This window comes from Equus asinus, unplaced genomic scaffold (assembly GCF_041296235.1).
Source record: "Equus asinus isolate D_3611 breed Donkey unplaced genomic scaffold, EquAss-T2T_v2 contig_3, whole genome shotgun sequence".
NCBI lineage: Eukaryota > Metazoa > Chordata > Mammalia > Perissodactyla > Equidae > Equus > Equus asinus.
Genome location: NW_027224960.1, coordinates 595,156 through 621,293, shown reverse-complemented (window position 1 = coordinate 621,293; position 26,138 = coordinate 595,156). Strand labels below are relative to the sequence as shown.

The window sequence follows — 26,138 nt, the reverse complement described above, 5'->3', positions numbered from 1 at the left end:
AGCCATGCTGTGGTGGTGACCCACATACAAAGTAGAGGAAGACTGGTGCAGATGTCAGCTCAGTGACAATCTTCCCCAAGCAAAAATAAAAAGAAGAAGATTGGCAATGGATATTAGCTCAGGGTGAATCTTCCTCAGGAAAAAAAAAAGAAAGAAAAAGGAGTCATCAAATAGGCTAAGTACAAAAGAAGACATGAGTTCAGAGGAATGAAGACTGTGGTGTCCACTGAAAGTTAAGGCCACTTTACCTATCTGTATGCACCATTAGTAAGAATCTTCAACAATGGAAATCACTTTCCATTATGGACAAAAAGAGAAAGTTAAGAGAAACAGAAGTTTCATCATGAGTTAAATATCTACTTAAGCTGACACTTCTCTTCTTAGAGAGAAGATTTCAAGATTCAGAAGATTGAAAATATATCAAGAAAAACATCCTGTAGCTGTTAAAGTCATCAGAAGAAGCACTGCATTTGAAAACAGATGAAAAATATAGATGAAAAAGGCCTTAAAAAAGTGAGTGCATTTGAATACAATAATGGCAAGATTACAAGGAAAACCAAGCAGGAAAGTATGAGATAATGTCAGAAAACTACAGGCGCAAACAAAATTTTATAAAATATTGTAGCTTGTCAAAGCATAATTCAACAACAATATAGCTACAGCACTGAGTTTACAAGTGTTTTATTTCCATTTTCCCACATAATAGCCACAATAATTCTTTAGTGATTATTATTATTTTTCTCAGTGTACAGTTGAGGAAACTGAGTATTAGAGAAGGTAAGTGACTTGCTTGGGATTACACATCTAGACAGTAGAATCTCTGGGACTGGAATCCCAATTTCCATAGATTAAATTTTATGCTCTTTTTATTACATTGTGCTGCTCAGAGATAGTCATAAAAATTATTAGTGTGTTCTGACTAAGCACTTTGCCTTATATGGATTATTTCACTTAATCCTCCACTCTATGAAGTTGTTGCTATTATCATTCCCCACTTGAGAGATATGGAAATCGAAGACTGAGAAGTCAGATACTTTGTACATGGGCATACAGCTACTCAGGTGTAGGGCTGAGCTTAATCCAGGAAGTCTGAGTGCTCAGACCCTATGCTACACCATGGAACAAGGAGGAAAAGCAGTCCAAAACCTGGACTCATTGATTTGGTGCCTCCAGAAGTAGGGACTTGCCTGAGTACTAAATTAGAAAAGATATGGAGAGTGTCTGCCATATAAGTGATTCAATGAAGGTTTTTTTACCCTGTCTTTAGGAAATCATTTTCATATACTCAAACAGTGTGTTTTCATCCTGGCTCTGCCACTTATTAGCTTGGTGACCTTAGGCACTCTATCTACTATCTCTAGGCCTTGGTATCCTCATTTGTAAAATGGGTCTCGTATCTACCTCTCAAGGTTATTGCAAAGAATAAATGAGATAACATAGGTAAGATTTCACTAGGAAAGGAATCTTTAAGAAAAAATACACTGAGGAAAGGTCATAATAAGAGATTGATAGATCGGACCACGTGAAACTATAAGATATTTGTGTGTTAAAAATGAACAATAAAAAAAGGCACAAAGGGCTAATATCATATATATAATCAGTACATTCAACTTTAGGAGATAATGGACAAAAAACCTATCAAAGAAAAAGAAAAAATACAAATAGCTAAATATATGAAAAAGCATTCAATTTTATTGTTAAGCAAGGAGGCATAAAACAAAAAAAGATACCACTTTTGACTATCAGTAAGGATAAAAATTAAAAACAATAATATTCTAAGGCAGTGTTTCACAAAGTGTGGTCCCCAGGGAAGCAGCATCAGCATCACCTGGTAACTGATCAGAAGTACACATTCTCAGGCCCCACCGTAGTCTAACTAAATCAGAAATTCGGGAGTGGGGTCCACAAGTCCAATTTAACAAGACTTCCAGGTGGTGCTAAAGTTGGATAAACATTATTCTAAGCTGATGACGATGTAATGATATAGGTACCTCACATATTACTGGTGGAAAAGTAAATGGATACAACTCTAGAAAGCAACCAGTTTGGTAATACGTGTCAAAAACCTAAAAATGTTCATGTTATTTGACCCAAAAAATTTAGCATTAAGAATCTGCCCTAAGGAAACGATATTGGATTTCAGCATAATTTAAAATAGCAGAGACTGGTTTTAAAAAGCTTATGGTGCATCCACGTGTGTGTGTGTGTGTGTGTGTGTGTGTGTAAAGAGACATACATAGGAGATTAACCAGAGGTAAATATGAAAAAAAAAGCTGTCAGTTCTCTCTCCGGGTTTTGGGATTACATTGATCTTCTATGTAATCAGCCAGGCTGCTGGCAATTCAGGCAAAGTTATGGCAAATGCAGAAAAACAGATGATTTGTTTGGTTTATAACGGTCTTTTCTACATGACTCACATCCTCGTTTTCTGAAGAATCGTGTAACCGGAACTGGCCGGGCCCCCTCCCTTGTCTTCTGCGCGAGTGGCTCACGTCCACTTGCGGTGGGCACCCGTCTTCCCCTCGACGTCTGTTGCTAAAACTACTCTTTTATGTTCTATTCCAAATGATATGGTTCCTTTTCACTGTTTATTTTTTATCCTATCATTTATTAATTTACAAACAATCTGAAATTGCAAAGTTTGGAAGTATAATGTTTTTAATACACTTGCTATATGTTATTCGAATAGATGTCGAAACATAAAAACGTGCCCTGCACAATGATGGTATATTCTGGTCACTTTGGAGTCGATAAACCTGAGTTAAATCCCAGTGCCACTTTCTAATTTTGTGACCTTGGACATGTTATTTAAGTCCTTCTGACTTACAGTCTCTATAAAATGTAAATGGTAATATTTTTTCAAAGGTTTTTTTGATGAGAATAAATGAGAATATCCCCTCACTGGCTAGCACAGGGCCATACGGAGTGGCAATAAAAATTGATTAATTCTCTTCCCTCTTTTCACCCATGACAGTATAATATAATGAGTTGGTTGTAATTTTTGAAGACTTTTAAACAAGTGACAACAGAAAGCATTTACCTATAAAATTCAATTTGAAGAAACTTACTACAAGCATATTTGAGAATTTTCCTGTTGAATAAATGAAAGGAAATAAACCAAAATAGTTTACAGAGCTGTTGGCTTTAGGTGGAGAAATTACAAATCATTTTTTCTTTCCTTTTATCTGACTTTTAAAAAATTTTTCAAAGTTCTACAATAAGCATATACCGCTTTCATACTCAGAAATCAAATAAACTTTATTCTAAACAATATTCTCTTTGGTAATTTATTTTTTTAAATGCTAAAAAAGGTTACCATTCAAAAGTGAAGGGACAGTTTGTAAAATGCTAATGTCAGGCAAGCTCCCAGATGCTCGACAAGGGTCACAGTGCACACACAGTGGCATGCCTTCACGGAGTGAAGACTGCGAGCTCTGTCCCGGACAAGGGGGCCAGAGTGCTCCGAGAGCAGTGCGCTGGTCAGCAGCCCAGGCAGGATGGAAGGCACTCAGCAGTGAGCGCTCAGCGAGGAGCCAGGGAGCTGAGATCAGACCCGAGACTGAACAGCAATGTGTGATCACCTGCCTCGGCCTGCAAGGAAAGTGAAGCCACGGAAAAGCAAATTTTGACAAGAGCAAATGTTTACAAGAGATGAGGGATGATAAGAGGACCCAATTTATACTGGGAAGTTTATGTTTTAGCTTTCCTCTTGTCAGATGTTAAGTTACGTGAAATCACAAAGGAGAATTTAATAATACGGGTGCTGCTAAGGAAAAAAAAGTAGACCTGAAATAAGCCTTACAGCCAAGCCTCCCCAGGAGGACGCAGCAGCCCTGGGCCCATGCAGTGCCTGCAGCAGGGCTCTGCAGAGCCTTGCTCCTTGCCTGCAAAGCCCAATCCACTGCGGCCTGCTTTCCTGGGGCCTCAGTCCCTTATCTACACAAGGCTCCAGGCAGCCCCACCAATCCACCCTCCTCTACAGCAAAGGGATGCCCAACTGCACATGTCTTGCCTCCCGAGAGTGAAAGCCTCCAACGGAGTGCCATGTGCCCACAGTGAAGCCCTGCCTCTACAGACCTCTGCAGAGACCGCTCACCTGCAGGGCACTGCACACCCAACCTCAGGACTGATAATCAACATATATTTTTCATGTAGTATTATTTTAAGCTGAATTATTTTCAACAGTTGTCTTTGGTTTTCCCAAATGATATATGTGTATTTAGTTTAGGTCACCCACATCTAATTTCTTCATGAAGCAGAATAGTATATGATCCTCTCAAGTTCAAATCCATAAAAATGTACCTTGAAATTAAATAAATGGCAACCAGCTAATTTCCATAATACACATAAAGGAAATGAATAATTTTAATGATCTTGAAAGTCAGTAAGAAAAACAGACAATCGTAAAAAATGGGCACAGGCTTTTGAATAAACTGGCTAGTAAATATATGACAAGATGATTAGCTCCACTTGTAAAGAAATACAAATCAGATCAATAATGAGAAACATTTTTCACCTGTCAGATTAGCAAAATATCTAAAGATTGAAAGTACACAGATCAGAAAAACAGATCCTTTCACAAACTGTTGGTGGGAATATAAATTGGTACTGCTGTTTAAGAGGGCAACTCAAGGGGCTGGCTGCATGGCTGAGTGGTTAAGTTCGTGCACTCTGCTTTGGTGGCCTGGGTTCACCAGTTTGGATCCTGGGCACAGACCTACTACACACCGCTTGTCAGGCCATGTTGTGGCGGCGTCCCACATAGAAGAACTAGAATGACCTACAACTAGGATATACAACTACGTACTGGGGCTTTGGGGAGGAAAAAAAGAGGAAGATTGGCAATAGCTGTTAGCTCAGGGCCAATCTTCCTCACCAAAAAATTTTTAAAAAGCATACGTTAAAAAAAGGGCAAATTGATACTATCAAAAGTATCAATGTGCATACTCTTTCATAGAGAAATCCTATTTCTAGAAATTAATCCTATAGATACACTCAAAGATATGCTATATTTTGTTGATTTTAAGAAACCCACTTTTTCATTTCTGAAATTAGGAAGTGATGTCATAGTTTAATTGGCAGCATTCTTTTTCTCTCTTGGTGGCATGTAAAATAATGGTGCTTCTTAGACTTGATAGTGTCTTAGTGGTATATGCAAGGATATTTTATTGATGCACTTTTTGTCTTGGCAGAAAATTAGAAACAATTTAAATGTCTGTTAAATTAAATTTAGGCAGGAAACTGGTTAAATAAAGTACAGTACAGCTATACAATGCAATACTCTGCAACCCTTACAAAGAATAAGGGAGGCATCATGGAAATATGACCATGATACATTTTAAGTAAAAACATCAAGTTATAGATTGGTATGTAACAGGAAAAAAGGAAGTGTATGTGTGCATTTGGGCATACGTTTGCATATGTACAGAAAATAGCTCTTATGATTAATTTTATTAACTTGATATTATGAAAGTATCTGGAAAAAAACTAATCTAATCAGAAAGTAGTCATGAGAAGAAGAACTTAAAATGAAATTCACCTTTTCACTGCTCCATCCCATGCCTGCAAGGAAAGCCATGAGCAACGTACACAGTCCTCCTGACCCAGGGAAACCAAGATACACACTGCTGAACACCGACAGCACAGACAGCCCCAAAACAAGGCACGCCCGCTTCCATACAAGTTTGTCCTTGAGGAGAAAAAACGTGGGTTAGCTCAATTATTTCATAGAACTGATTTTTAATTATTGATTTTTCCATATTCAGGACTTAGTAGAAAATAAAAATGTCTGTATCTGTGCACATAAATGCATGACATAACATTTACTTTCTTTTCCTTAACAAAAGTAGAGTTAGCATGTGTAGAAACGCAGCTTCCCCGTTCAGGAACCTCAGTGAGCCTCCTCTGAAGTCATTGACGCAGAAGTCCGCAGGGCTGAACGGAGCAGCAGAAAAGAGTGTGTGGGCTTTGGAAGTGGACAAATTAGGGTTAAAATGCAAGCTCTTTCCCACCATTGGCTATGCAGTGGCCATATTACTTAGCCTCTCCAAGCTTTGTTTCCTCCTCCTGGAAAGCAGTTACATCATGGGGTTTTTGTGAAGCTTAAAGATATGATATCTCTATTATTTTTAGGTTCTCTATTTACTCTTTAATGTGATGCTCTCCAGTTCTTCTTTCTAAATCTTTGAATACCAAGAAACTCTAGGTGGCTGTAGACTGAGAGGAGTCTGTGGTGTTGATTTTTAAAATCTAAGCAATGTGCTCCTCTCTTTCGTTACTTGTCCCTGTTCAGCCTTTAAACTTCTTGATTGCTTTAGAAGGCAGCAGGTCCTTAGAAGGGTTCGACTGGAAGCGCACAGGCCCTGGCAGTGGATGAACTGAGTTCATACCCAGCTCTACGGCGTTCTAGCTACGTGACCTTGTTTAAGTCATCTCTCCCTGAGCCTCAGCAGTGAAATGGTCATATTAAAGGTATTCTCTTCATGGGTTATTGTGTGGATTGCACTAGATCAGCGCTTCCCAACAGAACGATCAGTGATGCTGGAAATTTCTATGTCTGTACTGTCTCTGGAAATGTCCTGTGTCTGCTGGAGCTGCATGTAGATAGTCGCTGCCCTGATGAGCACAGCGGGACTTTACTCAACTCACCTGTCATTTTATACACAGTAAGCAACAAAATGTAAGCCATCATTTTTCTTTGTACTTTGTTGCATAATTAGAAAATCCTTGAATTTTCTTTTATGCATTCATAAAATCTTTTACAGACTATTTTACTTGGAGTTTTTTTGCAGCACAATAAAAATTCAAATCAACATACATTCTGATAATGCAAACATTAATTTTCTTAATTAAAGTTTTACTTCAGTTAAGATTTGAATTCCATTCAAAATGCTCTGAAATCTCAAAATAACACCAATTCTTTTAGAAAAGAAAAGATTTTTATATGTTTACCTATCAGAAGAGACTAAAGAGGGTAAAGGAAAACAAACAAGCCTTTGTTTCTCATTAAGAATCACTATGTACAGTAAAGAACTTCAATCTACTCGGTGAGAAAGAGACTATATTTTAATGAAATGTTAAGGTCTATCTATTTGATAGTATTAGAATCTAAGGTATTTTGACACTAAAACCGTGGGCCCAAAGAACCATTTTATATCTTGATTTAGTTGAGTATTATGAATAATAATAAAAATAAAAAATAAATTAATTAAAAAAATAAGACTTGCGGGGCTGGCTGGGTGGCGCAGTGGTTAAGCTCGCACGTTCCACTTCGGCGGCCCATGGTTGGCCAGTTCGGATCCCAGGTGCAACCTATGCACTGCTTGTCCAGCCATGCTGTGGCAGGCGTCCCACATATAAAGTAGAGGAAGATGGGTACGGATGTTAGCTCAGGGCCAGTGTTCCTCAGCAAAAAGAGGAGGATTGGCAGCAGATGTTAGCTCAGGGCTAATCTTTCCTCAAAAAAATGAAAATAAAAATAAGACTTGCATATCCTATTAGTTTGGAATTCATGTTATTTGTTTTACAGTGCAAGCTGAAGTGTACAGAATATAAATAGGAGAAGAAAATCCCAGGACTGCATTAACATCTTCAAGGTTTAGCTGTCTTCCTAAGCCTCACAGACAGCACTGACAGAGCAGCAAGCAGTTTTAAAATGGGGGTCATTTGCTAAATCACGTCCTTCACATGGCTCTGAGGGAGTGTTCCAGAATGTTTTCCCGTGACATTTTAGAGCACGACTTTCCCACAGATGGTTTCCTTTACCTGGTCACTGCTTGGGAAGTACTGAATAAAAAATCCAAGAAGAGCCCCAGCTGCCACACCAATTACTACCTCCAAAATGCCTCTGAGGACATTAAAAACCGTGGAACCTTAGACACACATAAAAAAAAATCTTCAGTCAGAACTCTAAATCCATAAATACAAAGACTTTACTTCAATCATCACACAAAGCATCTGATTACACAGAAGGAAAAGTTTACAGATATTTCCTGCTCTCCACAGTCTTAAATATATGTGACTTAAAGTGTCTAATAAAATGGGCCTATCTTATAAGAAAGGTATGCATTATTAGAGATAAACTTCAAAATAGGCATAAACTATGATTTGTGCACTTTTTTGTACATTTACTTCAAAAAACTTTACCTAAAGGGCCTAAGAAAATATGAAAGATAAAATTCATGATTCAGAGCTAATTGGTATGATATGCATAGGCTGGGTGAGTAGACTGATCTAGTTTTCAAACAGCCATTTAATAGCCTGATTTTTTTTTGTGTGAGGAAGGTTGACCCTGACCTAACATCCGTTGCCAATCTTCCTCTTTTTACTTGAGGAAGATTGTCGCTGAGCTAACATCTGTGCCAGTCTTCCTCTATTTTATGTGGGACACCGCCACAGCATGGCTTGAAGAGCAGCGCTATGTCCGTGCCTGGGATCTGAACCCACGAATCCTGGGCCACTAAGGCAGAGCACACGAACTTAAACCATTACCCCACAGGGCTGGCCCTACGAGCCTGATTTTAAAATAACAAATGTACACTGATTTTAGTAGGTTTGATATGTATAGAATACAGGAACTTAATTTGAGAATTAAAATCAAGAATCTTTTCTTACTATGATGAGTGTAAAGGACTCATTCCTTCTTGAATGTTTATTCTAAAAGCAAACTGAAAACAAATTATTTTTGAAATTGCTCTTAGAAGAATCTTTATTTCTTACTCAGCTTCTTTGAAATAATAGAGAGGTAAGTAGAACCAATATTTTCCCCCATATCATACAGAACTTAGGAAACTTTAATTAAAAAAACTTTGTGAACACATTGTGCAGAAAATTATATTAAAGTTGCTCAAAGGGGCCGGCCCAGTGGTGCAATGGTTAAGTTCACACATTACGCTTTGGCGGCTAGGGTTTGGCAGTTTGGATCCCGGGTGCAGACATGGCACCACTTGGCAAGCCATGCTGTGGTAGGCGTCCCACATATAAAGTAGAGGAAGATGGGCAAGGATGTTAGCTCAGGGCCAGCCTTCCTCAGCAAAAAAGGGGATTGGCAGCAGATGTTAGCTCAGGGCTAATCTTCCTCAAAAAAAAAAAAAAAGTTGTTCAACACATAAAGCCCTTCTTCACACACTATTCTAAGAAAAAATGTACTAACTAGTTATTGTGGGTTTTTGTCATTGTGGTTTAGAGTACACAATATGTCACCCCGAATATGCCACTGGGGCATAAGGATTATTCTGAGTTGAAGGCAATTGAGAAGAAGCAGATATAAGAAAAGCTCTCTGCCCTCTCACTATTTGCCCAAAAGCAGGACATACATTCATAAAGGTGTCCCCTCTCCTTTTTACCAGGAAGGACAGAAGTTAATCACTGAGACAACTTGGGACACTTATGGGCCCTTATCAGCCCCAAGACAGCACCAGAGGAATTCACATCACAAACTTTGCTAAAACAAGCCCTTATCTACCGTTAGGTCCCCATATGTTTCTTTTCCCACAATTTGCTGCCTCTAGAAGCTCAAAGCTCCTTTATCTTGTGCTTCTCCACATAATTATTGTTCTTTGCTAAAATGCTGAACAAGCCCAAATTCTGACCGCTCCTTTGACTTACTCATCTTTGAGGTCTTGTGTAAGCACAATGCACACGTTAATAAACTGTTTTTCTCTTGTTAGTCTGTCTCTTGTCAGTCTGATTACAGGGCCCCAGTCAACGAACCTGGTGTGGGAAACGGTTTTTCCTCCCCTACAGTTTCAATTATCTCTTGTATTTAAAAAAATGATTACCTCTGTAGTAGTTTTATTTAGCTAGGACAGCTCTCTATTAGGTAATAGTGTGACTGTCAAAAACATTTATCTGTGATAATAGTATACGTTGCAAGATATTACAGTAAATAATTTACTATAAATGTGTAGAAAGTAACTAACCACTTTCAGTCTCCCGTATAGTAAGATTGTTTAAAAGAAAAAAAGACTTCTTGGGCCCCACCTCTGAAAATTCTGATGCAGTAAGTCTGGCCGGGCCTGGGATCCACATTTTAAAGAGGCTCCAGGTAGCTCCTATCCAGATGGTCTAAGGACTGCATTTAGTAGGGCAGGGCAGAGGGTACAGAGTATTGTCAAGTAGGAAGGTTCTTCAGGCTAGCCCCACCCCCACCCCCACCCCTCAGATTATGAAAACCCCAGCAGCCGCTCCCCACGGCCCTCCCTACCCTGCTCCTGTGTGATTTTAATGCAAACTCTGTTGCTCTAAAGCTGTGGTTTCCATTCCCAAAGATTATGATTTAAGTGGCCTAAGGTAGGGCCCACATATGAGTATTTTTAAAAAGTTCCCAGGTAATTATAGTGTGCAGCTGAGGCTGAGAACTATTGTTTTAAAGGTGTATACCAGGAAGCAGGGAGAATGTACGATTGGACAGGTACAGTAGAGTTAAAATAGAGACAAGGGTGTAGATTCGACCTAATTGGTAATAGAGAATCCTTGCTGGTGCTTGAACAAGAAAGTAAGACTATCAAAGCAATGCTTTGAGAAGATTAATTCACCAGTGATACACGGTGGGGACTAGACGTAAGGCAACTTCAGGGTGTGGGAAGAGGTGAAGTACTAGGTAATTGGCATACGTCAAATATAGTCATAAAATGGGAGGATAACCATGGGGCAGAGAGACTGAGAACACAAGACTTTCTAAGGTGTGTTCCCACTAAATAATCTGAAGCTAAACTTAGCCCACAATTACATTTTGTCAATAATATGAAATTGCAAATCTTATCTTCCAGTCTTGGAAACAGATTAAAAAGTGAACTTAAATGTGTGCTGTCCCAAAGGATAATAAAGGTGTTGAATAACAGTAGGGAAAAAATGCCTTAAGTTCCTGTTTTATTACTACTTAAAACCAAATATGTCTGTATCAGACAGTTATTAAGTATTAATAAGATACACATTAAAATAATTATTTCCCCTAAAATGTTAAAGACGAGAGAACAGAAACTGTCCCTCCCACTTGGACTACTTTGTCCTTTGTGCTCACTGAAACACCTGCTCACCCTCTGTGCGCAGTCTCGAAGGCTGACCCTCCCGGGTTGCTGCATGCAGAAGCTGTTCTCCTTCTTTCGACTTTGCTCTTTTGAAGCCCCCTCACGCACCTACCACAGTACTTGAGCATTTTATATTTAGAGGGTGAAGGGAGTAAAGACAAGAAGCCACTGGTTTCTCCATAGGTATAGAACTAACTCTTGGAGTTGCTTTTTCTATTTTAATTTGCCTTAATCAATTATCAAGGAAATATGCCACACTCACAACATCATATCTATGTCGCTAGAGCATAAGAGAACAGCACACATGAACTGATCAGTTTACCTGTGGAAAAGGCCATGCCCAAGCACGTGTTGAAGCCAGTGGTGGCCAGAATGTCATCAAAGCTGCCAGCAGCCATGAGTAAGGTCGGGACACCTTTTCCAACACCATAGCCCCCTTCCTGCAAAAGGAGCATTGAAGGCACCACCACAGCTGGAGACACAGCACCTAAGACAAAACTAAGCAGGCAGCACTTTAAATATTTATGATAGCATCTTCTTCATTATTACTATTATTAGTGAAATTATAATAACCTCCACTCTTTCAGAGGTTACACTTTAGACAATTACAGTCTTTCAAAGGCAGTGAAGTCCCAAACAGAAACACACGCACAGCTACAAGTTCTACAGAACACTTCTTCTGAGCGTGGCCATGGACAACTTGCGTTGGGACTACGCAGCCTGTCTGAAATCTGTGTTTACGGCTGGTCTGGGAGACCTAATGGGGTGAGGCCCCAGGAATCTGCCTTCTATCTAAACAAAACATCCACGGCATGAGGTTTGAAAAACACGGCCATGGACTTTTTGGATTGGAATCCAGTGATGCGAGGCCTTCTATCAGGACCTGGCATGTAAAAATCAGACAACAGATTAGAAGAGGAAGGCCATAGTGACAGTAACAGTGACACTGATAACGGCAGCAGTAGGATAGCAGAAAGCATTTATGAAGCTCACTATGTACCTAACACCATTTTAAGCACTTCACATATATTAACTAATTTAATCCTCACAACCACCCTATGAGGTAGCTACAATCATTATCTTTGTTTTGCAAATGAGGAAATGGAGGCACAAAGAGATTAGGTAATTTGCCGAAGATCACATACTGGAAAGTCAGAGCCGAGATTTGAATCTAGGCAGTATAGCTCGAGAGTGTTAACCGTGAGAAGTAAGTAGTTCTTACTTCTTGCCTACTTATCAGCACCAAATTATTATTATTTTTTTTAAAGATTGGCACCTGTGCTAACATCTGTTGCCAATCTATTCTTTTTTCTCCCCAAAGCCCCCCAGTACATAGTTGTAGACTGTAGTTGTGAGTGCCTCAGGCTGTGCTATATGGGACGCCAATGCCACCTCAACATGAGCCGTGGGGGTGGCCCCAACACCAAATTCTTACCAAGTACTTTCATATTTATTTACTTCTTATGGCTCTTAAATCTTAGAAGTAGGAACCGGGGGCTGTCCCAGTGGCATAGTGGTTAAGTTCATGTGCTCTGCTTCGGCGGCCCAGAGTTTGCTGGTTCAGATCCTGGTGTGGACCTATATACTGCTCATCAAGCCATGCTGTGGTGGCATCCCACATAGAAGAACTAGAAGGATTTACAACTAGGATATACAACTATATACTGGGCCTTTGGGGAGAAAAAAAAAGAAAAGAGGAAGCTTGGGAACAGATGTTAGCTCAGGGCCAATCTTCCTCACCAAAAAAAAAAAAGAAGAAGAAGAAGAAGAAGAAGAAAGAACTAACAGCAGGAGGAAAATACAGCAGAACAGATAATCATAAGAGCCTGGTGAAAGGAGGAGGAGGCCTGTGCTAGGTGTGGATCACCGTTGAGCATTCGTTATCCTTTGTATGGACTTTGAGGAGAGATCTGGCATCTCTCACTGGCATGGAATCAGGCATAATAAAAGTCTATTACTTCCTCAATAGTTTAAATTATTATAAAACTGTCAAAGTTAGCACCTACAAAGACATACACTATATTTTGAAGTTATAATGTTTATATGCTGGTATATTAATAGTCATAATATTATGCTGGAATATCTGTATTGTATTTTCTGATGTCCTTACGAAAATATTATGCATTCACTTGTATAGCGTCAGAGAAAGTCCTAAATGTCCGTGTGTATTTTCATACGACAAAGAAAAATCATTACCCCAGTATAAATCCCCATTGCCACGGCAAACCCATTAGGAAGTGGGCAAGAAGAGCAGATGAGCATGCCTCCACAAGACAGGGACCCATGGCTAATCTTACACAGACACCCTTCAGCTTCCTCAGGGCCTGAAATATAAAAATAGACATACGAAATAACCCTCTAAAGACACACAGAGAGAATGACATTAAATGCTTTTTCTTCAGTGTTCAGACTGTCTGGATCATCCATCATGAATTTTCCAGGTAATGAGTTTTATTTAACAAACATTTCAGTGTTCTAAGTGTTTTAGAGTTGGCTTATTAGTCCTCATAGCAACCTATGACACAGGGGATAATATTATCATCATTGTTTAGATTTTCTCATCCAAAAAGGCACAAGTTAAAGCTGTTCTCCAAGATCATGAAATTAGTGAGTGGTGGAGCTTGGTTTGAGCTCGGTCAGGCTGCTTTCAGAGTCTGTGCTCATAACCTCCACACTAGCTGATCTAACCGTCTCGGTGTTGGCCATATGTATAATTTGTGGCCCCAGAATGAACCGGATGTAAAGGCAATCCTCAAGAACATTCATTCCTGCTTTCAAAAGCAAACACGAAAAAAGCACACTTTGAGACTCATTCTGTATGCTAGGCAGTTTTCTGAGCCAGCATAGTTAGTCCTAAACACTCGAATAGGGCTTTCCACACCAAAAATATGATGTCTTCTCTCTCACAACCCTTATTTATAACTACGGCCTGTATCTCTGTCAGAGAAAAGGGGAGCCTTTATTCTTGGTGCTGTCCCTAGATAGACAGTAACTCCACCTTTCTCCAAGAGAGAGTATGGGAACATCTTTTGGGGACAGTCCTGTATGAAATAAATTTCATTCTGTCGTTCTGAATGCTGTGCAAAGTGTCCACATCCATTTCCTAAAGCTCAGTCATTCTAAATACTTGCAATATTGGAAGAACAAAATTCCAAGTCAATAATTAGAAATTTATACTTCAATACCTGTGGATCAAGCCCAAGGCCAGCACGAACCAATATGACAGATAGTGCTATGCTTCTCAAAGCGGAAGACCACTTCTGCTTGATCTGTACGTTATCATTGATGACAGGGATATTTCTGATGAGAAACCCAGCAAGCAGCATGCCTGGGATGGAGAAATCAAACAAATCTTTAGTTTTCAAATACAGAAAATATTTTCAGTACTTTAGATGTAGAAGAGACTATCCCAGGATTATAATCCCAGGAACCACTTCTTTTATGCTTAGTCCTTAGATGAAATTATGTCAAACTTTTAATGAAAAAAAAAATTACAGGAGCTAAGAAAAGGCTTTAATATGCAGATAAAAATGAAAGATTAGAATAATTAATAATTCATTAATAATTGAACCTGAAAGAGAGAAGCAGGATGTAGTATTTGGGTACAAAGTATGATCAAATTCTGAATATAAAATGTTTTAATACAAGGCCCAATTCAGTCATCTCTTTGTATGCAAACAGCAGAAAGATTCTAAAATTATTTACCATGCCAGATTACTTGAAATATCAATACCTATATGGGCTCTATTTTACCTATTTTCAAACCAGATAATTTAATAAAAAACATATAACCTGCTTTGCAAAGGCTTAGAAGTGAGTTATCATGAAATAGACATTGTTCTGTCATGTCAGCTGGTGACTCTTCTTTCCTTCAGCCATTCAACATTTATCAAATGCCTTCGGTACTTTCGACACTATAGTAGGTATTAGAGATATTGCAATGAACAAAGGCTCAGTACTATCCCTCAACAAGCTTTCAGTCTATGGGGGCAACCTCAATTTTATGGAAGCATGAGGAGGCCTTATACAAGCTGAGACAAGGAAGGGTGAGTCAGCAGGGGCCAAAGAAGGGGAAGGGGAATGAAGAAGGGGCTGGAGAAGTTGAGAAGTTTCTGGGAGAAATAACAGTTTCTTCCAAGGTATGAAGGGAAAGTGTGACACATTCTGGGAACTGCAAGTAGTTGAGTGTGCCTGAGGAAGCCGGGTAGTTTGTCAGAGAATCCTGCCCTCCCTGATACCACATGCCCAGATAGGGGAAGGATTTCTCCTCAGAGACTGCAAGCCGTCCACACTCCGTTCTTCTCCAGCAGGACTCTTTTCTTACCACGTCCTTATATGGACCACACTTCAAAGGACTAAATAAATTTACTAACTTTGGGTTGTTTTATATGTAAGCTATGAGAATAGAGATGAATTACAAGTATAGCTTTTTGTGACTTGTTCCAGACACCATTAGGCAAGGAAGCATCTCTTCCAGGCATTTCTCATTGCTGCCATTTAATCTAGAAGAAGTTATGAATTCTGCAGTCATGATCTTTCTAGAATTTTTGAAAGTAAGAACCAGCCTACAATAGCTGTTTTTAAAAGAATAATAATATATTTGCTCATGATAAAATTAAACCATGACAGACAATGTAAAGTGACCAGTACATGTCCTACCCCAAGTGCAACTTTCCAGCTTCATTCCCCAAAGGTTTCCACTGTCCAGAGTTTTCTGTGCCCTTCCAGAAAGTTTCTCTACCTATTAAAGCATGCTTCTCTGTGTGTGTGTACGTGTGCTCTTTTGCACTGGACACAAATGAGAGCATGTTTAAATACCATTGTATAATCTGTTTCTTTTCCACTTAACAATATATCGTGGACATATTCCCAATGATGCACATATATATTTGCCTTGTTTTTTTTAATAGTTGGAATAGTTTCTCGTTGTGTGGAAGTACCATAATTTTTGGACTAAGTAAGGGACTTGAAGGAACTTTCCAGACTTTTCATTACAAACAGTGCTGAAATGAGCACAGTATTTATTAACTGCATGCCAGACCCTTACTCTACCCTGGTAATGCAGAGGCGAGCTACACCAACATGGGCCTTGTCCACATAGAGCTTACATATTTGTAGGTTTGTGCAAGTATATCCATAGGATAATTCTTAGCAGTGGAAATGTTAGGCTCCAGGGTACAGTGTATATCATTTTTATAGATATTAATGAATTACCAGCCAAAAATGCTGCACTAACCTTACATTTCATTAATTTGTCAACAGTTCTTTACTGAAACTTAAAATGTGAATCTAAACCAGCCCTAAATTGATTATAGCATACAACTACCTGAAATCAAAAGGAATAATAGTCTAATAAGAACTCACAAATATGTAGGAGTTTCTTTTGGAGTTTTGGAGGGGATGAAGGAGCATTTTTCATTTCTGAGATGAATGTACAAACAATTTCCCTGAGACAGTTCTGTTTGCCGATGGCCTCCGTTGATGTGGCCACCTGACTGTGATTAGGAAGGCGCCCCCTCTGGCCTCTGAGCCCCTGGGGGGGCCTTTCCCTTGGGTGTGGAGAAAAGAATACCTTCTTTGATAAGGAGTATTCTTCTTTCCTCCTTAATTTCTATTACGGAAATTTTTTAAAACATGCAAAAATTATCAATACATGGCCAATCTTATTTCATCTACTCTCAAGTTATTTTGAAGCAAATCATTATTGAAAAAAATTTCCAGCAACCCAGACCATCAGCAAAGGAAACAGTGTCCTAGGAAAGTTGTTTTCACATTCATTTTTGGAATAAAAAATGCTCCTTCATCCTCCATCTCTGGCAATTATTTCAATGAATTTTTAAAAATATGGAATAGGAGATCACCACACATGTCTGTCTTAACAAGTCTTCTTTATGGATTCAGATAATGTTTCAGTTTTAGATACTGGCCCTAATACGCTAAGAGCCAGTAAACTTCTGTCACAAGCGTACCACTATAGAAAGGGATGGTAAGACACATTACGTACGTGACTTTTAAGAATGATTTCAGTGACCTCAGGAGATTTCATGTAATCACAAAGCCCAAGGATTTATCATTTTGCAACATGTGTATTTTGCTTGTTGCAATAACAGGCATGGAGTGGAAAAGAGAAGGATGAGGTGTAAAGGGCCTTTTCATGGCGTCTAGAACAGTAGTCCTCAACTTAGGTTGCATATTAGAATCACCTGGGGAGCTTTTAAAAATTCTGATACCCAGGGCTACTCCATTCAATTAGTTCAGAATCTCTGGGGTGGGTCCCAGGCATCAGCTTTTTAAAAAATTTCCCAGATGATTCCTACGTGCAGCCAGGTTTGAAAACTTATGATTTTTCTGTGGAAAGTGTGGTCTTTGAGCTTATTAGAAAGGCAGAATCTCAGGCCTCACCCCAGACCTACTGAATTAGAGTCTGCATTTTAACAAGATCCAAGGTCATTCTCTGGATAATAAAGTGTGAGAAGCTCTGACTTAGATGCAGGGGTTAGTAAACATTTTCTGTAAAGGGCCATACAAGAAACACTGCAGGCTTTGTGGGCCACATGGTGTCTGTTATAAGTTCTCAGCCCTGCCACTGTAGTATAAAAGCAGCCACAGACAATATGTAAATGAATGAGCATGAGTGTGTTCCAATAAGATCTTATTTACAAGAAGAGATGGTTTGCCAACCCTTTATCATAGCACACAGGCATATTTAGAAACAGCCCCCCTTTTGTTTTTTGGTGAGGAAGATTTGCCCTGAGCTAACATCTGTGCCAAGCTTCCCCTATTTTGTATGTGGGACGCCACCACAGCATAGCTGACAAGGGTGTAGTCCACAGCCAGGACCGGAACCCACGAACCTGGGCCACTGAAGCAGAGTGCACGGAACTCAACCACTACACCACCGGGCTGGCCTAGAAACAACCCATTGTCATAATAATTCAATTAAAAACTTTAACAAAAAGCACCCATGATAAACAATATGAATTAAGTGAAATAACTTGAATTTTACCTAAATTGAAAAATATATTGAGAAACAGTGTAGAGTAAGATGTAAATAATTCTACTTCTTTTTACATTTAGTTTCAATTGCTCACCACAAATTCACAAGAAAATAATTTTGGTCTATGTTAACCAATCCTGAGGTCCTCACTAATAGAAAAAAATTTTTACTTAGGAAATGTGTGTGTGTGGGGGGGTCTGGCCCTGTGGCTGAGTGGTTAAGTTCATGCACTCTGCTTTGGCAGCCCAGGGTCTCACTGGTTCGCATCCTGTGCACTGACCTAGCACCGCTCATCAGGCCATGCTGAGGTGGTGTCCCACATAGAGGAACTGGAAGAACCGACAACTGGAATATACAACTATGTACTGGGGGGCCTTGAGGAGAAGAAGAAATAAAAAAAAAAAGAAGATTGGCAACAGATGTTAGCCGAGGGCCAATCTTTTGAAATAAAAAAAGGAGATGTGTGCAAATATGCATGTGTAAAAGGTACATGGTTTTTAAATAAAACTTAATGATTTATAAATCTGTGAGAAAGGGACACAAAATGTCTTTTGTGGTATACTGAAAGTAGTACACTGAAATTTTGTAATATGGAATTTTTAAAAGAAACATTAAAGATATAATACCTAGTTTTAAGACTAATTTTTACGTGTCGTATCTGCACAGTTCTCATGGCCTCTGGAAGAATAGTTTTGTAATACATGTTGGAACTTCACTCGTTTGTCAATGATGTGAGTGACTGACAACATATTAAGCCCTGGGCTGCAGCATTTGCTGATTTCTGTATTACAGATACTTCTACCAGGGCTGATGTTAACCTACCAACCTGACGTCATTGAACGTGGAGCTGGGAACAGATGGGCAGTGACACACCGTGATATAGTATTTCCATAATCTCAAGAGGAGAGATAAGAGGAAAATGTAGTAAAATAATTAAGAAGTGATTGGTTTTGAGTATTGCTCTTGTGTTTAATGCAAGTTATTTAATTGTAAGTATATATAATTTAATTTTCAAATTGCTGTTTACCAACTGGCTCATAAAACTCATCACAATTTAACAATCAGCTTTAAGGGCCAGCACAGCAAATACAGAAATAGTTTATTCCTTTATTTCCCAAACTGCTATTTTAAAAATATGATTTACTCTGAAGGACACAGGAAGTGTTTGGTACTTACCAAGAAGAGGAGGCAGTGGAGGCAACGTAGGTAACTTAATGAGCCCCAAAAGTTTCCCTCCAAAGATGGCACAATAGAACAGGATTATAATTCCAAATAGGTTTCCTCCAGGAAGACATTCACTGCCAGTAATTGACCACACTACAGCCCACAGAAGAACAAGGATGGTAACTGAAATAAACCAGGAAAACTTCTATCAATAAGTTGTCATATGTCGGTTTTGATATAATCTAAAAGTTTTTAAAAATAAATACTGAATACACATACAAATATTTACAACCATGTGTAAGTTTTGAAGAACACCAGTGATATGAACAACTGGGTAATTACCAACCATCTGAAGAAATAGGATACTACCAGTGCCTTGAAGGCACCTCTGTGTTCCTCTTAATCCCATCCCCCATCGCCTTCCACACTGCTACAACTACTACCTTGAACTTTTTTTCTTTTTACCATTCCCTTATTATTCTTTTTAATTTTACTATAAATATATCAGTAGTTAATAAAAAGAGAAACAATCACTATCTTTAACCTCTTCACAGGAGCATGAGAATACTTGAACAACCACACTCCCCTATTTTAGCTCTGCCTTGAATTAAACATTAGCATTGTTTCTCTTCTATGTTGACGTTTGTTTAGAATTACTCAGATACTTACCTTTTTGGGGGGGCCATCATTCATTGTGGCACCTCAAACCTTTCCTCTGGGACAATCATCTGGTTACCTGAAGTATTTGCTTTAGTAGAGGCATTTCTGTTAGAATGCAAAATATGTTTCCCTGTTTCAAAAACCTTGTGTTCTACAAAATCAGACACTGAAAACAAAAAGACTTATGGGAAAAACAGAGTTGGAGCAGACGACCCAAAACTCAAAACTCAAAACTTGTGACCAAAGCACTAAAAAACAGTAACAATTCTAATACAGTATCAGCACAGTTAAATCTCTACTGACATCGCATCTAAAGTCAGTCTCTTCTTTGCAGACTTAAACCCTGGAACCACACTTCCTTTTTCCCGAGATGTAGAATCTTGAGGGCATTTGCTTTAAATAGAGAGCAGCTCCATCAAAATCTTATGCAGATTGTAGCTTATTCATCAAACAAAGGTTTGTTTGTTTTTAACTGAGGGAAAAGTGTTGGCAGCTTCTTCACCTGTACTGTCAGCTTCTTCATCCACGTGTGGTTTCATTAGATAGCTTAACATTGTGGGAAGTTTCAAAAGTCTTTGAAGCCCCTAAACCAGCAACTAACTGCCCAAAAAGAACGCACTTTCACAGAGATTTCAGCTTTTTAAAAGGTCCTCAAGTTGATAAGGCTTTATCTTTAATTGTAAGAAAACATCTATCTGATTTTTGTTTTCAATTCACTTTGTATTCACTTGCTATTGCTTGATGATGAAAAATACTAAGGTGACAGGAAAAATTATGTACAAAAATGCAAATTCCATCTGGCACTCACACAATTCCCTATTTACCATCGCATAAGAGCTAATTGATGGTACAGAAACTCTCTGTAGCAAAGCATGTTATGTTTCTCATAAGGCTCTGTTGGTAGTAAAGTCTTAGTTTTGTCTGAAATTATCTTCATTTTCATTCTTAAGACAGAGTTTTTCTGCATATACAATTCTAGGTTGAGAGTTACTTTCTCTCAGGTCCTTGAAAATATTACTCTTTGGCTTTCTGGCTTTCATTGCTGCTTTTACGTCTAATTTCTGCTTTTTTAGGGAATTCTTTTTCTTTGGCTGTTTTTAAGATTTTTTCCTTTTCTTTGGTTTTCTGCAATTTCAGTTTGATGTATTTAGGTATGACTTCCTTTCGGTTTGCTTGGGATTTAAGTTTTTCACTAATTCTGGAAAATTCTCAGTCTTCATTTCTTCAAATATTTCCTCTTCTCCATTCTCTATTCTCTTTTTCTGGAACTAAGATCAGACAGTCATACTCTTCTCCATGTTGCTATCCCTCATTTTCACATTTTCCATCTTTGTGTGAACTGCATTCTAGATAATCTCTTCAGATCTCTTACTAGTTCACCAATTCTCTTGTCACTTAACCCACTGCTTCATCTATCCACTGAGTTTTACATTTCAATTACTGTACTATATCTTTCATTTCTAGAAATTCGACTTGGTCGTTAGCAAAATGTTTGTTTATTTTTTAAAAATAGTTCCTTGTTTTGTACTTATATTTGCTATCTCCTCTTTAATTTCTTTACAGATACCAAAAATATTTTCTATTCTATTTTCTGATAATGCAAATTTTTGAAATCTCTGTTTCCTTGTGCATGTTGTGATCTTTTAAAATTTGTTGTGACAGTGACCTCTTCCTTGGAACTTTACCTTTGGGGATTGTTGGAGCCTTAGGTTGAATGTGAGTTTTCCTGGATCGGATCTGCATTTGCTTCTACCATGTGCTTAGAAGCTTCCAATCTGGGATCACTTTTAGATATATTTTCAGCTTGTGTTTTTTATGTGAATTTGGAGCACAGATCAGCATGGAGTTACACATTTTTAGTGGGACGCTCCTCTCCCCCAGCCAGCACCATAGTTGAGATAGGTGTGGGTGCAGGCCCCATCTGCAGCTGCCACGCTGGGCTCCAGCTTTGTGTGGGTGAGGGAGGATGAATGCTCCTGAGACTTCTGCCCACCTGGACCAGCTCCAGCGCAGCCCCCTATGCTCTCAGGGCCTCAGAATGACTCTCAAGCTCACAGGTGTTTTGCAGAAGCCTCCAGGGTGAAGGCCAGCTTGAGTGCATATTTATCTCCTCTGCTCAGTTTGGTTTTGGTGTCCAATGACTTCCTGTTTTCTTCACAGAAAAAAGGTACATTTAAAAAGACTTAAAATACTGTTTTCATCTTGGCATAAGTGAGAGAATTGTTCACTGAATCTTGTCTACCATACTGCTAGAGACTGAATCTAATGCCCCAGTTTTTACATCCTCACAGAATTCTTCCTGATTTTCTAGGCTTATGATGATGTTACAATGAAATAAATAACTTAAGGCCTTCAGTATTTTCCAGTTGGCTATAGGGGCTGAAATTTCTATACAGTATTGAAGGTATAATGGGAAAGTAGGAATTACCAGCTACTAAATTTTACTGTATCACAGCATGAACCTGATTTTATACTAAATTCAGCAAGGTAGTTTTCTACTTCAAGACCACTTTTAAAAAAAATCTCTAATTTTCCTTTCCTCTCCCATACTCAAAATTCAGTTCTAAATACACAGTAAATATATGTGTATAAGGTTTCTCTAAATCATCTTTAATTTAGTTAATAATTTACTTCTCATTTATGATTTTGGAAAATCATTTTTTCACATGTAAGATTGACTTCTTAAGACAAATACTTATGTATTCTGAATGGGCACAGGAAGGAGTATAGGAGAAAGCCCTCTTGTGAGCCTCAGGAACAGAAGTACAGAAAACAAGAGAAGAGGTGCTCACACACGTGAGTCCACTTCTCAGGCAGCTGATGGACAACGATTACAGAACTCAAAACAGTGAGTCTCCAGACCACATCGTTCATTTACACCTTTCCTATGTCAATCTGTATCAGTTTTCCTGTAAATGTTTTAACTAGAAATGTGCCATAATTTGAAGGGTAAAAGTTTAAAAAAATAATAAAAAGGACAGAAAAGGTATTAAATTATCTGTTGCCTTATGAACTAGTGTACATTTTGGAACCTGGTTTTCTCCATGTGTTTTAAATAAAGTTTGAGATGTTTTTCTCATGCTAGTTTAGAAAATTAACTAATTTCAGTAAAAACATATCCAGAGTCTAAAGTATAACATACCATTGTTCCAGTTGAGAATGGTAAAATGTCTTTCATTTTCATTTCGTGAGCTTCAGAGCGTACATACACACACAGGTACATTCACACACTTCTTTTTTGAACAAAAAACAGCATTACTGAATCTGAACATCCATTTATTAATCAAATTGATATCAGCTTAATGTTTGGCTGCCTCCAAAGACCAAATCCATTCCTAAAAGACAAATATACCCCAACTCTAACAATATCCAAAATTGTGCTGAGATAAATTCTCAAGGAAAAATCTTCCAAATATTTTGTTTTTTTAAAATTGAGATTCATAATAGTTTGCATCATTGTGAAATTTCAGTTGTACATTATTTCTTGTCTGTCACCACATAAGTGCTTCCCTTCATCTCGTGCCCACCCTCCAGCCCCCTTCCCCTGGTAACCACTGAACTATTTTCTTTGTCCGTGTGTTTGTTTATGTTCTGCATATAAGTGAAATCATATGGTGTTTGTCTTTCTTAGTCTGGCTTATTTCGCTTAGCAAATAATACCCTGCAGGTCCATCCATGTTGTTGCAAATGGGAAGATTTTGTCTTTTTATGGCTTAGTAGTATTCCATTGTTTATATGTACCACATCTTCTTTATCCAGTCATTGGTCGTTGGGCACTTGGATTGTTTCCATGTTTGGCTATTGTGCATAGCGCTGCAATGAACACAGGGGTGCATATGTTACTTTGGATTGTTGATTTCAAGTTGTTTGGGTAGATACCCAGTAGTGGCATAGCTGGGTCACATGGTAGTTCTATTTTTAGTTTTTTGAGGAATCTCCATACTGTCTTGCATAGTGGCTGCACCAGTTTGCATTCCCGCCAGCAGTGGATGAGGGTTCCCTTTTCTCTACATCCTGTCCAACATTTGTTGTTTTTGGTCTTGGCAATTACAGCCATTCTGACTGGTGTAAGGAGATATCTCATTGTAGTTTTGATTTGTATTTCCCTAACAATTAGTGATGTTGAGCGTCTTTTCACGTGCCTGTTGGCCATCTGTATATCTACCTTTGAAAATGTCTGTTCATATCCTCTGCCCACTTTTTGATCGGGTTGTTTGTTTTTGTTGAGGTGTGTGAGTTCTTTATGTACTTTGGATATCAACCCCTTGTTTGATAAATGATTTGCAAATATTTTCTCCTAGTTGGTGGGTTGTCTTTTCATTTTGTTGATGGTTTCCTTTGCTTTGTAGAAGCTTTTTAGTCTGATGTAGTCCCATTTGTTACCTTTTTCTTTTGTTCCCCTTACCCGAGTAGACACGGTATTCAAAAAGATGTGGCTAAGACCAAAGTCAAAGAGTGTACTGCCTGTTTTTTCTTGTAGGGGTTTTACGGTTTCAGTTCTTACATTCAAATCTTTAATCCATTTGGAGTTAATTTTTGTGTGTGGTGAAAGATAATGGTCTACTTTCATTCTCTTGCATGTAGCTGTCCAGTTTTCCCAACACCATTTATTGAAGAGACTTTCCTTTCTCCATTCTTTGCTCCTTTGTCAAAGATTAACTGTCCATAGATGTGTGGTTTTATTTCTGGGCTTTCAATTTTGATCCATTGATCTGTTTGTTTTGGTGCCACTACCACGCTGTTTTGATTACTGTAGCTTTGTAGTATGTTTTAAAGTCAGGGTTGTGATACCTCCAGCTTTGTTCTTTTTTCTCAGGATTGCTTTGGCTATTTGGGGTCTTTTGTTGTTTCATATAAATTTTTGAATTCTTTGTTCTATTTTTGTGAAGAATGTCATTGGGATTCTGATTGGGATTCCACTGAATCTGTAGATTGCTTTAGGTAGTATGGACATTTTGACTATGTTTCTTCTTCCAACCCATGTGCATGGAAAATCTTTCCATTTCTTTACATCTTCCTCAATTTCTTTCAGTAATGACTTATAGTTTTCAGTGTACACATCTTTCACCTACTTGGTTAAGTTTATTTCTAGGTATTTTATTCTTTTTCTTGCAGCTGTAAATGGGATTGTATTCTTGATTTCTTTTCCTGCTAGTTCATTGTTAGCGTATAGGAATGCAACTGATTTTTTAAAATTGATTTTGTACCCTGCAACTTTGCTGTAGTTGTTGATTATTTCTAGGAGTTTTCTGGTGGATTCTTTAGGGTTTTCTATATATAGAATCACATCATCTACAAATAGTGAAAGTTTCACTTCTTCCTTTCCAATTTGGATTCCTTTTCTTTTTCTTGCCTAACTGCTCTGGCCAAAACCTCCAGTAATATGTGGAATAAGAGTGGTGAGAGTGGGCACCATTGTCTCGTTCCTGTTCTCAGAGGAATGTCTTTCAGTTTTTCCCCATTGAGTATGATGTTGGCTGTGGGTTTGTCATATATGGCCTTTATTATGTTGAGGTACTTTCCTTTAATACCCATTTTATTGAGAGTTTTTATCATAAATGGATGTTGGCTCTTGTGAAATGCTTTCTCTGCATCTATTGAGATGATCATGTGATTTTTATTCCTCATTTTGTTAATGTGGTGTATCACACTGATTGATTCATGGATGTTGAAGCATCCCTGCATCCCTGGAATGAATCCCACTTGATCATGGTGTATGATTCTTTTAATGTATTGCTGTATTCAGTTTGCCAATATTTTGTTGAGGATTTTTGCATCTAAGTTCATCAGTGATATTGGCATGTAGTTTTCCTTCTTCGTGTTGTCTTTGTCTGGTTTTGGTATCAGGGTAATGTTGGCCTCACAGAATGTGTTAGGAAATGTTCCCTCTTCTTCAATTTTTCAGAATAGTTTGAGGAGAATAGGTACTAAATCTTCTTTGAATGTTTGGTACAATTCTCCAGAGAAGCCATCTGGTCTTGGACTTTTGTTTTTTGGGAAGTTTATGATTACTCTTTCAAGCTCTGTACTTGTGATTGGTCTGTTCAGATTCTGTTTCTTATTGATTCAGTTTTGGGAGGTTATATGAGTATAGGAATCCATCCATTTCTTCTAGGTTATCAAATTTGTGGGCATACAGTTTTTCACAATAGTCTCTTATAATCCTTTGTATTTCTGCCGTATCTGTTGTAATTTCTCTTTCATTTCTAATTTTATTTATTTGAGCCTTCTCTCTTTTTTTCTTGTTGAGTCTGGCTAAGGTTCTGTCAATTTTGTTTATCTGCTCAAAG

General features: G+C 38.3%; 1 pseudogene; it reads right to left on the bottom strand.

Moving 5' to 3' along the window:
* LOC139043585 (sodium/hydrogen exchanger 9B2-like) overlaps positions 1–26,138 on the bottom strand; it is a 54,548-nt pseudogene that overhangs the window by 10,158 nt on the left and 18,252 nt on the right.